Source organism: Petaurus breviceps, unplaced genomic scaffold, assembly GCF_028583685.1.
Source record: "Petaurus breviceps papuanus isolate PSGF00001 unplaced genomic scaffold, PetGlider_PUasm1.0 98, whole genome shotgun sequence".
Lineage (NCBI taxonomy): Eukaryota > Metazoa > Chordata > Mammalia > Diprotodontia > Petauridae > Petaurus > Petaurus breviceps.
In genome coordinates, this window is record NW_027187460.1 from 44441176 (window position 1) to 44454884 (window position 13709).

The 13709-nt window shown below is 37.0% G+C and overlaps 1 protein-coding gene and 1 pseudogene across 2 annotated transcripts in view; both read left to right on the forward strand.

The window, feature by feature from the left end:
- The window catches only part of LOC138156092 (CUB and sushi domain-containing protein 3-like), a 638148-nt gene that overhangs the window by 305973 nt on the left and 318466 nt on the right, over positions 1 to 13709 (forward strand). The gene's annotated exons all lie outside the window — the stretch shown is intronic.
- LOC138155789 (ribosome biogenesis protein NSA2 homolog) overlaps positions 12905 to 13709 on the forward strand; it is a 1405-nt pseudogene continuing 600 nt past the window's right edge.

Genomic DNA, 13709 nt, shown 5'->3' on the forward strand with positions numbered 1-13709 from the left:
ACTTCCGCATCAGGGCAACTTATAGGTACATATAGCCAATCATCTTCCACAGCTCTATTCATTACCTTTTAAGGTCATACATCAAGCAAGCAGGCACTAGCCCATATACCATTACTTCCTGGCCCCCAACAGTGGGTGCTTCCAAATTCCCTCCTTCCCAATCTACCCTCCCCTCCATCATCCCCCCTCTCATTCCTTTCCTCCCCTATAATCCTGTAGGACAAGATACACTATTTAGTGTATAAGTCATTCCCTTTCTAAGCTAAATTCAATGAGAGTAAGGTTGACCCATTCCCTTTCGCCTTCTTGTTCTTCCCCTCCATTGTAACAGTTTTCCCTTGCCTCTTCTATATGGGATAATTTACCCCATTCTGTCTCTCCCTATCTCCTCTCATTATATTCCTCTCTCACCTCTCAATTTTACCTTTTAAGTATCATCCCTTCCTATTCAACTGGTTCTGTGCCCTCTGTCTATGTATGCCTCTACACATATATACACACACTCACATATGCATTTTTATACCCACATACCCTCCTATATAGACATATGTATATATGTATACACACACACATATATGCATTTATATTCCCTTCAACTATTCTCATACTGAGAAAAGTTTCATAAGCTACAATTATTGTTTTTCCATGTAAGAATGTAAATAGTTCAAGTTTGATAAGGTCCTTATGATTTCTTTTCCCTGTTTACCTTCTCATGCTTCTCTTGATTCTTGTATCTGAATGTCAAATTTTCTGTTCAGCTCTGGTTTTTTTTATTAAAAATGCTTAAAAGTCCTCTATTTCATTGAACGACTAGATTTTCCCCCTGAAACATGATAGTTTTGCTGGGTAGGTGATCCTTGGTTTTAATCCCAGCTCCTTTGACTTCCAGAATATCATATTCCAAGCCCTTCAATCCCTCAATGTAGAAGCTGCCAGATCCTGTGTTACCCTGATTGTGTTTCCACAATATTCAAATTGTTTCTTCTTGGCTGCCTGTAATATTTTCTCCTTGATCTAGGAATTCCAGAACCTAGCTATAATATTCCTAGGAGTTTTCCTTTTGGGATCTTTTTCAAGAGGTGATTGGTGGATTCTTTCAACCTCTATTTTGCCCTCTGGTTCTAAAATATCAGGGCAATTTTCCTTGAAAATTTCTTAAAGGATGATTTCTAGGTTCTTTTTTTGATCATGGCTTTCAGGTAGTCCAATAATTTTTAAATTATCCCTCCTGTATCTGTTTTCCAGGTGAGTGTTTTTCCAATGAGATATTTCTCATTGCCTTCTATTTTTTTCATTCTTTTGGATCTGTTTAATAGTATCTTGATTTCTCATAAAGTCACTAGCTTCGATTTGCTCCAATCTAATTCTGAAGGAATGTTTCTTTTCAGTGAGCTTTTGAGATTCTTTTTCCATCTAGCAAATTTGGCTTTTTAAGGCATTTTTCTCCTCATTGGCTTTTTGAGCCTCTTTTGCCATATGAGTTAGTCTATTTTTTAAGGTGTTATTTTCTTCAGTCAGGTTGTTGATTCTCTGTTCATGATTTTCTTGGATCATTCTCATTTCTCTTCCCAATTTTTCCTCAACTTCTCTTATTTGTTTTTCAAAATCCTTCTTAAGTTCCTCTGTGCCCTGTAATCAATTCATATTTTTGTTGGAAGCTTTTGGTGCAGGAGTTCTGACTTTTTGTCTTCCTCCTGTTCCATGTTTGATCCTTTTTTGTTCCCCCAAAAAGGAGTCCAAAGTTGTATTGCTGTGCTTGCTTTGCTTCCTTTGCTTGCTCATGTTGCCCCTAAATTTCTTGACTTTTGAGCTTTTTGTCACAGCAAAGCTCTGCTTCCAGAGAGGAGAGCTTTGTCCCAAATTGCTGGGGTTTTCTCAGCTGCTGAAGCTATTAGTTGAGTGCCCTCTCAGAAGCCTTCACTGCCTCTGGCACACTGGTCATGTACCCCAGAACCTCCACTCTAGACAGCAAACCAAATCTAAGCAGGTTAAAGCAAGAGGGTTACCCCTCGGAGTGGTTTCTTGGTTCCCCTACAATCTCCAGGTCAGGAGCTCTGAAGCAGCCATGCGGCAGCGGGCTGCTGCACCTTAGCCACTTCTTGCCCCAGGGGCAGAGGCTGGACTGCACTCCCAGACCCCTTGTTCCCAAAGTCCACTGGCCTCTCACTTTGTCTTTGGCATTTATGGGTTGATAATTCTGGAAACCACTAAAGCTGCTGGTGATCCACTCTCCCACCCTCCCAACATCCCTCTAGCCATGGCTGGTGTCATTGGTCCTGCTTCTACACTGCCATCTTGGCTCCTCTTATTTTCACTCTTGGTTTTTTTTTTCTTTTTCTTTTTTTTTTTCTTTTTGAGGGCAATTGGGGTTAAGTAACTTGCCCAAAGTCACATGGCTAGTAAGTGTGTCAAGTGTCTGTGTCTGGATTTGAACTCAGGCCCTCCTGACTCCAGGGCTGCTGCTATATTGACTGCATCACCTAGCCACCCCTATTTTCACTCTTAATAAGATCCAAAAGAACCTGTCTAATCTCATAAAAAATCGTTTTAGATCCAATCAACCTCTCATAATTTTTTTTCATATTTCATTGATGTTTATCTTATTATAAGATTTATGTTTTTGGATTGAGAAAGATATAGATTTTACCCCCAGCTCTAATATTTTCTAGTTTTTTTTTATTTGGGGCAAAATATTTCACCTGAGTCTCAACTTCCTGTTCTGCAAAATGGGTATAATAAATAATATCTTTAGCATATACATCACAGCTGTTATGAGGATCAAATGAAAGAATATATGTAAATGTTTTACAAACTTTTAAGTGGTATATGTGACACATCATAGGCATTTCTACATCATAGGCCCTTAGTAAATAATAAAAAAAAATCATAGGTACTTAATAAATAAATTGCTTCTGTTCTGGTCAGGAACTCTGAATGTCTTACCTTCCCAGAATGATTCTTTTGTGTAGGAAAACTAGGTCATCTTTTGCCTTGATTATTATCTAGTCTTTAATCACTAAATGGGCAATGCCTCAGACAAACTGAGACCTAGAAAAGACCTTAGCTTCAATGGCCAAGGTGTCCCACTGCATCCTGGACCATTGCCAGTTGTCTTGACCTATTTCTTGCCATTGGATGGACTGATGACTATGGAATAAGAGACTGAAGCTGATGATTCTACATAGTTCTGGCTCACTTAAATCCAATTTGCTTGCAAGTCAAAACATCACCCTGCTGATGTCATTGGTCTTCTTCAAGAGCAAAGGATGAACAATTTAATAAATACTTATTTAATTTAATTAGACTGATATATATTAGGTAATAAAATGACTAGGAGTTAAGCTATTTTAGTAAAAGATTTTAAAAGTTTGCCTGTATGCTTAAGGAATAACTTCATTTTTATATTCCTTGGTGTCAGAAGTTGATAACATATTGAAGGTGATCTACCACCTTCATTTTAGTTATCTTATTTCTAAAAGATAATGAAGGTTAGGTTAGGAAGAGACTAGAAATAATATATAAGGAAACAATTCTGGTTTATGAAATTCTTGAATTGAAATCTTTCAGATCATTACTTCTACCTGCCTTTTTGCATTCTCAATCAGTAAATGTTAATCTGTATTGCTTCACATTATGGGACAAATGATACTTATTCAATTGATTTTGCTCTTATAATCAGAGCATACTGCTTATATAATGGTAGTATGGGTATTAAATCAGGGTCAATTCTATTCTTTCTACCTTGAATACCAGATAATGATAGGATGAAATAATAAATTTGTTCTGTTTTTCCCCCTTGTAATTATCTTTAGTCAAATGGGAAAATGAGTCAACATTTCTAGTGTTATTCTTGATTTTATGTGTAAGGACTCTGATTACTCCATTAACTGTAGAATATAGAAATAGCTAAATGACAAAAATATTATGCAACATTCCAGAGGACAGAATAATTCTGAAGCTATTGCCTATATTTTGAAAGACATACAAGTTTAAGAGATGTAGTTCTAGCATATATCTCACATTGTATGTATCTATCTAATCTATGTATTATGAGTATGATAATAAAATTTCCCTATTGGAACTATAGGGACTTGTGAGTGACCTAGAAATATATCAAAATAAGGCTAAATAATATATGATTCTATATTATGGCAAAATTAATCATTGACATTTAAAGTCCTTCAAAATCCTCTTTTAGCCTATTTTTTCCAAGTTTGTTTACTATCAGTCCCCTTCAATTGCTCTATACTCCAACCAAAATGACTGACTTAGTATTCTCCTTATGCAGCATTATCTTTTAAGAAATATAGATTATTTTTCATTGTGAACAAAATAATCACCAACAAACATAAAAATGTTAATATGCTAAACACAACAGGAAAAGCTTATGCAGGAAAATGTGAACTGTTATGCATAGTTGGTCTTTAAACAGTTTGCATATGTTTGAACAGTTTTTGTGTGAGTATTTCAAATACCCTATTATTCTAATAAGCTTCCTGCAAACCTTGTTGTGACAACTAGATGGCATACTGGATAGAGGGCCTGTCTTGAAGTCAGGAAAATGTTAATTCAAATCTGAACTCAGATGCTCACTAGCTGTGTGACCCTGGGCAAATCACTTAACCCTGTTGACCTCAGTTTCCTCTTCTATAAAATGAACTGGAGGAGGAAATGGCAAACCAGTCCAGCATTTTTGCCAAGTAAACCCCAAATGGGCTTATAAAGAATCAGACGCAACTGAACCAGCTAAACAACAACAAGAAGCTTTTTTTTTTTTTAACAATATAATGGTCCATAAGATCCATTGGTTTCCTTTCTCCTCGGCTTTAGCCAGTTTGTTTAAAAAACAACAAAATAAAAATATTGTTAATTCAGTCACAATTTCTATGAGCTCCCACTTAGGAAAATTCTTAACACTTAGAAGCTGACTTCTTTACTTAACTCTATATTTATTTCCCTCTGTAATAAAGCTCTGGCCTCTTTGTAACTGAAGTATTATCTAGTTTATAGAAACATTTGGAGAAAGAAACAACAAAATTAGTATAGTTTATATTGATAAAGAGGCTCTTGGTAGAGAAGTTGGGGGAAAAAATGACCCTTCCTTGTGACTTTCCTTAGCCCAGATTTTCTGCTCTGAGATGTCTGAGCAACCAATCAAGGAGATAGTACAAGGGAAGAAGCACTTACTATTCACCTTCTATGTGCCAGGCATTATGCTAAGCACTTTAGAAATATTTTCTCATCGGATCCTCTCCTTAATACCTCCCAAGTGGTCAGTATGCAGCATTTGTTCCAAACTCTCAACATCCATCTATTCTCAACTCACTTGATAATTTAAAGAAGATGCCTTGCATGAGGCCAGGTTTCTTCTACCTGTTTGAACACAATTATACAACACCACTGCATTTGAAAGACCTTTTCTACACTCAACTTAAGGGGTATAAGATTAACTGATTGTTAATTGATTGATTATCAATTACTTTGATTGGGTTTGAATAAATTAATCAACCCAACATTACATACAGATATAAATCTATATTTTACCCTCTGTACTTATAGTTAGGTCTATATCTGTATCATTTATATTCATATTATCAATACTTATATTAAAGAGGTAGTTTTTTTAACTTATTTAGTTTTTAGACTGGGTCTCCCTATTTCAAGCTAAAACTATAATAACCACATAAAGAATCAATTCTCTTCATTCATAATCATCAGTGCCCCCCACCCCCAGGAATTCCTGTTCATAAGGGCCTGTTATATTGCTACCAGTATGGAAACCTAATCGACTTAGTTCATTTCAACTTCCAAGGACCCACTAGACTTAGCCTTTCTTGTACATGGCATGAAGACTTCTGAGTAGGACTAATTTTAAATAGCTTTCCAGTTATCTTATTAAACTTGTGATAACCACCTGGGAATTTGGAAGCACTGCAAGATTTTTCACTTGAAATTCCTATTGTATATAACTTTGATTCACCCTTAACCAAATTTGTAACCCTTGATATAATCCCTAAGACCTCACAAAGAATGATCTCAATTTTCTCAGCAAAGTATAATGCATGTTCTTCTGCTAATAGAGCAGAGAAAAGCAGAAAGTTTGGCACAACCATCATAGGATCAGGAAAGGTTTCATGTAGGAGGTAGCTCTTGATCTGAGTATTGAAGGATACCAGGGATCCTAAGAGGACCAACTGTGGTGAAAGTGATTTCCAGGAATATGGGTTGGGTATGGAGAAACCATTGCTAATTCATGAAGGGTTAAGAATTCAGCAAATGAATACTTTAGATATTTCAGGTGCAAAATGAAAATATTATTAGTTACAAGATAGAAACATAACCTGAAAATGTAAGCAGAAATAATTACTGGCAGCAGCATCAACAACAGCTGTTACCAGCAAATAGCACCACCACCCTTTGGATTAAGCTGTAAGATTCTCTAGGCCAGCTGTTCTCCCAGCTATAGAATATGGAGAACTGTTTTGCCTTTTCCTACACTCCTTCCTTGTGACAGAGATCATCATTATAAGACACTTCTCTTTAATTGTGTTTAGTTTATTTTGAAATTAAACTAGACCTGGATCAACTCAATCCATGGTGCATTAATTGTCTGAACCCAACTCTATGTCTAAATCTCCATCCTTAAGCCTAAGAGGGGACTAGAAGGCCTAAACCTGCCATAATAATCTATTAATTACTAGGGTCAATAAGAAACCCTCCAAATAAAGTCTAAAAAAGCCTAGAAAAGAAAATTCTACAAACAATAAGGAAATGGTAGGTGAAAATCTAGGAAAAAATAGCAATAAAAAATAAAAACAATAGGTATAAAGAGAATAATAGCTAGCATTTACATCATGCTTTAAGGTTTATAAAGTACCTTATAAAAATCTAATTTTATTCTCACAACAATCCTGGGAAATAGGTGAAATTATTGTTTCCATTATATATAAGAGGAAACTGAGGCAAACAGAAGTTGAGATTTTCCAGGTCACACAGCTAATAAGTGTCTGAGACTGTATTCAAACTCAGATCGTCTTGACCCCAGATCCAACATTTTTTCCATTGCACCGGATAGAAGAACCAGTGCAGCTTCATCAGGGAACAAACTATACAGGGCTAACCCGATTTCTATTACATACAGAATTACTAAACTGAGAGATCAACAAAATACAGTAGAGTGATTATCTAAATTTTGGCAAAGCATCTGATAAAATATCGTATTCTAATCTTGTGACAAGATATGGACTGAATAATAATATAATTAGTCAAGTCAACAATCATTTATTAATTGCCTTTTATGTGGCAGGTACTACAGTAAGCAATGGGGAAACACAGATAAGCTCCTAGTATAAAGGAGCTCTCAGTCTAATTGCCAATCTAATCCAATTAGATGGATCTATAACTGGATGATAAGAATCCAAGAACAGTGGTAAATGCTTTAATTTAAATGTGGTAAACGATCTCCAGTGGAGCAGTCCTAAGGATTTGTGCTTAGCCCTGTGCTTTTTAACATTTTAATCAATAATATGGATAAAAGCATAGATGGAATTCTCATCAAATGACATCAAGCTGAGAGGTTTAGCCAACACACTGGAAGATAGAACCAGGATCCAAGATCTTGACAGTTTAAAAACTCAAGAAGAAGACAATAAGATGAAATTCCATTGGATAAATATGGAGACTTACACTTGGAAGTTCACTAAAGGACCTTCACAAGCATAAGACAGGTGAGGCATGGTGAGATGGTGGTTTTCTACGAAAGGTCTCTTCATGTTGTAATGTTAATGGAAATTGAAGATCTTCCCTGCCCATTAACAGGCCTCATGTGGAGTACAACATGATTAGGGGAGACCCATACCTTTTCTTGCTTTGTAATTAAGCAGTGGGTCATGAGGGTTGTGATGCCCTCTGGCTCTAAAGAAGGGTATATATATTCTGAGGTGAGGTTTTGCTTTGGGGCTCACTCATTGGAAGAATATTCATGTGATTTGGCCAGAAAAGACTCTGGGTAGCCATTAAGGAGCCCCCTGGCTTTGAAAACCCAGATGTTGCTGCTTCTCTCTATGGTACCTATGTGTCTATGTAATGGTCATACACTTAAATCTGTCTTTTGATCTGTGATGTATATTATTTGATCAGAAGCCCTGTCTATTGGTCTTTACACTATTATTTCTGCTTTTAATTTCTGTTTGTATTTTCTCTGAAGTTCAGGGTGCTGACCTTGAACTAAGTAAATGATATATATGTTTGATTAAAGTAAGATTGTTGACCCCTTTTGAGTTGCTTTCCTTTAAAAAAGCAGATCAAAGAACCTGCGCTAGCAGCCCTCCTGTGTGCTGGTGTCATTGGTCTTACACCCCCCCCCGAAGCTGCAAGTAGAATTGTTGTTACACATGTGTATCCTGAGCTACATTAAGAGAGGTGCAACTTACAATAATGAAAAGGTTACAGTCCATACGTATCTTAACCAAGTCAGACTACAGTTGGAGGACTGTGCTTAGTCCCAGACACCATAGTTTAGGAATGACAATGTAAACAAGACAGCATCCAAAAGATGGCATCCAGGATCATGAATAACCATAAGTTCATATGAGGATCATCAGTTTAAAGGAACTTTGAAATGTTTAACCCAGACCAAAGACGAATGAAGTGGGGACATTATATTTGTCTTCATGTTTTTGAAGGATTTTCACATTGAAGAGGCATTTGTTCTGATTAGCTCAAGCAGGAAGAATCAGGAACAAAGTATAGAAGTTGAAGAGAAAAAAATCAGGGCTTATTTTCTAGGGAAAACACACACACACACACACACACACACACACACATACACACTTCTTGTCCAAAATTATACTGAGTTGTCTAAAGAGGGGGTATGCTTCTCTTCCTCAGAGTTCTGACGTATAAACTGGATGATAATTTATAATATAAAGTTGGTGAGGATTCTTTTATGTTGTGGATTAGACTGAATTTAGGCTGTTGAAGTTTCTTCAAACTCCAATTCTGTGATTTTGTGATTCTATGACCCTAATTTTGATATTTACCCAATACCTCCTATTCTCTAACAATTAAACAGACCCATGGGCCCCCTTCTCCTTTCTATATCACAGTCCATCTCCTAACTGGAGCACCAATGCTCCTCCTCTCTGTTCCCTCACTTCCTTCAAGTCTCAGCTAAAGCCCCACCTTCTGAAAGAAGCCTTTCCATAGCCTTCATGATCTTGATGCCTTCCCTTTGAAACTACCCCCAACTTGTGTACATAAGTCTTGTGTTTACATACTTAAGTGCTTTTTGTCTCCCCCATTAGACTGCTAGTTCCTTGAAAAAAGTGATTATTTTTTACCTTTCTTGGATCCCTAGCACTTAGCACAGTGACTGGAACATAGTAAAGCACATAATAAATGCTCGCATGTTGGTATTTTGGGATCCTGAGCACCCCTAATCCTATACCTCATCATTTTATGATGACCTCTACATTTTTATGGCTCCCTGACTGATGTCCCTCATCATTTTTATGGTTCCCTAGGGGGAATGATGGGGCACAGGTTCTGAGAATCCCCTTGAACTCTGATTGAATCTTCCCATTTGATGTGGCATTTACCTGAGGCTATAGGCCTTTCACTATGACTTTGCCCATATATCTATCCCTCCTTCGTCCAGCAATTTACCACCCTTGATCCTCCCAGTACCCAAATCTGTTACACCCTTGAACTGGCCTAGCCCACCATTGTCTGTCAGATGATTCTGGCCTTCTTGCCCAATGCAAGCCTTACAGATAGATACCGAGGCTCCTTAAGAGTCTACCCAATATGGCAAACTTATAATAAAGTTTGTTTTTCTCTGGCTGAGAGAAAACTTGAGTCGAATTCATTCAGCAGGGCCCAGTGTCTTGGTATTTTGGGGTCTCAAGCACCCCTAACCCTAAACCTCATCATTTCATGATTACCCTCTTCATTTTGACACAGAGTGAGTGCACTAAATCATTCTCTGTCCTTCCTCCTCTCATGGGGGCAAGATGGAGTCTGATATATAGAAAGGTTGTGGTAGGAATCTATGGGGGGTCTAGAGGAGCAGTTTGGGGAGGGTCTTCAGGAGGAGTCAATGAGGTCAAACTCCAGTAAATGAGTGATTAAGGGTGGGAAGTTGCTGGACACTATCTGGAGACAACAGACAGTGGTGGGCTAGGCCATTTCAAGGGTGTAACAGATTTGGGTATTGGGAGGATCAAGGGTGGGAAATTGCTGGAAAAGGAGGGATAGCAATTTGGGCCTAGAGTCACAATGAAAGGCCTATGGCCTCAGGCAAATGCCTCATCAAATGGAAAGTTTCAAGGAGAGCTCAAGGGGGTTCCCAGAACCTGTACCTCATCATTAACACATTTTTCAGATTGTTGTAGATTAAGAATTTATGGGTCATTCAACACAACTGAAAGAAAAATATTTTGGGGGGAAAAAAAGTTCTGCTCTTACAATCATATTATCACTGGATGGAAAACAGATCAAAAGGATATATATATATATATATATATATATAATTTTCTTTTAGATTTCTGGTACTTACAGATCCTTTGAAACTATATTATTTAGACTTCCACAAATAAAGTGAATTATTTGGGACTTGCACATCCAAATCAAGATGTATATTAAATATTCAGCCCTAATATAGAAGTAACATGGTGCGAAAGTATCTTGGACTTAAAGTAAGAAAGCTCTGTGTTCAAATCCTATCTCTGATGTATAAATAATCAGCAATAATGATCATTAAGAAATGACTAGAATTTACAAAGCTCTAGGATCTCAAAGAGTTCTACATATCTTCATTTATTTGATCCTCACAACAACCCAGTTCAGTAGGTACTATTGTTATCCTCATTTTACAAATGAGAAAAATAAGTCACAGAGGAATTAAGCAATTTGCCCAGGGTCAGGTTACTAGGGAATATATTAGCAAGTCACTTTTTCCCTATGTGCTCCAGGCACATTAGAATTTAGTGATAGAAGTAATTCCCAGACTTGTGATTCCATACACTGAGGAAATCACAGATCCTTCACATATTCGCAAATCTATTTTTAAGTCAGATTCAGATTAATGTCTTAGATTTCCAAAAAGATTCCTTTTCTTGGCCAAGGTAGACACCCTGTATTAGCAAGCATATGTCCTATATTCTGTATGCCAAAGACTTGTAATCATCTTAGAGCCACACAGTTATGAAGAATCAGTGGTGAAGGTAGTGAATTATTGAAGCATGTAGAACAAATAATGTCAGTATAATTAAAATGTGTTATGATACAGGAGCTAAAGGCAATTTTGACAGTTTTAAAATTAATATACTATGACAAATGGAATGTAACTCTTTGAATGACTATGTCAGAAATGGAAATTTTATTTTATTAATGATGTAGAATTGGCTTCAACAGCTCATCACAGAATATTACCCTGTGGTTAGCGTCAATCAGTAATGAAGATTATTTGTTGATTTTCATTATGAACACTATTTAACCTGGACTATATATTCCTGCCAGGTATTCTATAAGGTAAATATAAATACTCTAATCATTAATTATTATAACCACAGAAGCCTGTTAAAATTCAAGAAGAGAGCAAGAGCCCTCACTTATCTCTAGACCCAGTTTTCTTTCTAGGAATGGTAGTTTAGAAGACCTAAATGCTTTCTAGGATTTCACTACATGTGTGACATCCCCAGGGTACATCTAAGCTAAATTCCTTAGAGCTACTGAGAAATCTTAGCAGTAGAACCAGCCTAACTATACACAGTACCAATGATAGGAAGCAAACTCTAAACAAAGTAATGATATTGAAGGCAATGTCCCACTGAAAGCAGAATGGTTTAAATAATAAGGTTGTTAAAGCCAAATTTGCCAAATGGAAAAAGAATCTCAAAAGCTCACAGAGGAGAATCATTGCTTCAGAATTAGATTGAAGCAAATGGAAGCTAATGACTCTATCAGAAATCAAGATGCTGTTAAACAGATCCAAACAAATGAAAGAATAGAAGGTAAGGTGAACTATCTCATGGGAAAAACCACTGACCTGTAAAATAGATCCAAGAGAGATAATTTAAAAATTATAGGACTACCCGAAAGCCATGATCAAAGTAAGAACCTAGAAATCATCCTCCAGGAAGTTCTCAAAGAAAACTGCCCTGATGTTTTAGAACCAGAGAGCAAAATAGAGGTTGAAAGAATCCACCGATCACCTCCTGAAAAAGATCCCAAAAAGAAAACTCCTAGGAATATTGTAGCCAGGTTCCAGAATTCCCAGATTAAGGAGAGAATATTACAAGCAGCCAGGAAGAAACAATTTGAATATTGTGGAAACACAATCAGGATAAGCCAGGATCTGGCAGCTTCTACACTGAGGGATCAAAGGACTTGGAATATGCTATTCTGGAGGTCAAAGGAGCTGGGATTAAAACCAAGGGTCACCTACCCAGCAAAACTGAGTATCATGTTTCAAGGGAAAATCTGGTCATTCAGTGGAATAGAGGACTTTCAAGCATTCTTGTTGAAAAAACCAGAGTTGAATAGAAAATTTGACATTCAGCTACAAGAAGCAAGAGAAGCATGAGAAGGGACCAAATGCATCCTGGGATTTTTCTTCTGATCTACTCAAATTGTCCAGGAAGACCCTGGTTGTGCTTCTATTCGTATTTATCTCCACCCACACTTTGTTCACCCCCAAGTTGCTATTTTAAGTCTTTATGGGGTAAAATCTTGAGAACTTGTAATTTTCTGACCTACTCTGCCATCTTCCCAGAATCATTTTTTATTTTTCAATTATTAAAATTTGCCATTCTTTCCATCTCATGGGGAGTTGGTCGCTCAAGGCAGAGGGTCTGAGGTTTGGAAGCATTTTCAGCGTCTCTTCAACAGGCCCCCAGCCATCAAAATGCCACAGAACAAATACATAGAGTTACACCAAAAATGGTATGGCTACCACTTGGATTACCATGAGAAAAAGAGAAAGAAGGAAAGCCAAGAGGCTCATGAATGTTCAAAGAAAGCAAAGAAAATGATTGGTCTAAAGGCCAAACTGTACCATAAACAGTGTCATGCTGAGAAGATTCAAATGCAAAAGACTATCAAGATGCATGAAAAGAGAAATACCAAGCAGAAAAATGATAAAAAAAAAAAACCTCCCCAAGGAGCAGTGCCTACATATCTGCTGGACAGAGAGGGACAGTCACTAGACAAAGTACTTTCCATTATGATTAAAAAGAAATGAAAAGAGAAAGCTGGTAAATGGGAAGTGCCCTTGCCAAAAGTTCATGCCCAGGGAGAAACAGAAGTGTAACGATTTATTTGTGCAGGAAAGAGAAAAAAGGCTTGGAAAAGAATGGTTACTAAAGTCTGCTTTGTTGGAGATGGTTTTACTCAAAAACCACCAAAATATAAAAGATTTATTAGGCCAATGGGTTTATGTTTTAAGAAAGCTCATGTAACTCATCCTGAACTTCAAGTCACTTTTTGACTACCCATACTTGGTATGAAGAAGAATCACTCTTCCCCACTATATACAACTTTGGATGTTATTACCAAAGGGACTGTCATTGAAGTGAATGTGAGTGAGCTTGACCTTGTGACACAGGCAGTTATCTGGGGAAAACATGCAGAGGTTACCAACAATTTGAAAAATGATGGATGCATACATGCTTTTTTGCTTGTTTGATTGATCAATTGAGTGAAGTTCT